Source organism: Mandrillus leucophaeus, unplaced genomic scaffold, assembly GCF_000951045.1.
Source record: "Mandrillus leucophaeus isolate KB7577 unplaced genomic scaffold, Mleu.le_1.0 Scaffold197, whole genome shotgun sequence".
Taxonomy (NCBI): Eukaryota; Metazoa; Chordata; class Mammalia; order Primates; family Cercopithecidae; genus Mandrillus; species Mandrillus leucophaeus.
Window position 1 is genome coordinate 3,367,230 of NW_012101998.1, and position 1,205 is coordinate 3,368,434.

Here is a 1,205-nt window from a genome sequence, read left to right on the forward strand (position 1 = left end):
GGTCTGGCTTGAGGTCCCCGTGCGGCTCTCTCTGGGCTCCCGCCCGAGCTCTCCCGGAGCCGAGCCCCGAGCCCCAGCCCCCGTGCTTGGTGACGTCAGACAGCTGGCCGCCGAGTCTACGCAAATGATTTGCATAATAAGGAAGCACGGCCAATCAGAGTGGGAGTTGACTGGGCTCGCCGGGGGCGGGAGGGGCGGCTGGGCTCACGCGCTCCTGCTTGCCATGGCAACCGGACCCTCGAATGCCCTGTGTGTGTCGAGTGTGTGCGGGCGTGGCCGTGGATCGCGCGTGTGCGCCTTGGGCCGCGTGAGGGGAAGCAGCTTCGTCATGAGTGATGGTGTCTGCCAGAGTTGGAGCTAATCCCCACTGCACACACTGGCATACACAGGCACACGCAAGCACACACACCTCCAAAGGCTGGAGCGTTTCCTGCGGGGGTGGATGGGGATTCCTCTTCTCCATTCCCACTATCAAGCCAGTCCCTCGGAGCCAATCCCACCCCGCCCCATCACACATCTCTGTCTTTGGTGTCTTTAACCACTTTCTTACCCCTGAGCCTCAAACACGTTCGTCTCCCTTGCAGCCTTAAAAAGAAAGAAAGAATAAAATAAAAACCCCTTAAACACTCCTTGAACACGGATTCCTCCTTAGGAGAGTGAGGGAACTTAGCCGTATTTACTCAGAACCCGTTATGCACCAGGTGCCGGGTTCATCCCAGTTCGGTGAGTTCAGGAGTGTTCTCTTTTTCCGGAAAAGGAAGCTGAGGTTCTGAGGGTCGAGCAGGTTAGGGCCAGGCCCACCCCAACATTTCTTGGGCCCAGCGCAAAAGAAGAAATGGAAATCGACATATTGTGTGTCTAAATATTTAAAAGATACAAATCAAATTACAATTTGTTAAATATGTTCCCCTCTTATTTTCACAAATACAGGTTCAGTATTACGAAAATGAAAGACACACATACAGCTACGCTTTTTATATGACTGAAAGTTGGCAAAATATCAGAGCTGACGGAATTTTATTACTCTTGCACATATCTAGGTATTCTCTTCATGGATCAGTGATGTTTGCACAAAGTAGTAAAACAATGTTTGGACAAAGATGCATACTTCATAAATTATATATTTATTCCATAATGTATTTTTCATGCCTCTTTCAGTAAAATTGCTAATTTTTTAATAGAGATTTCCTTTTTTTTTTTTTTTT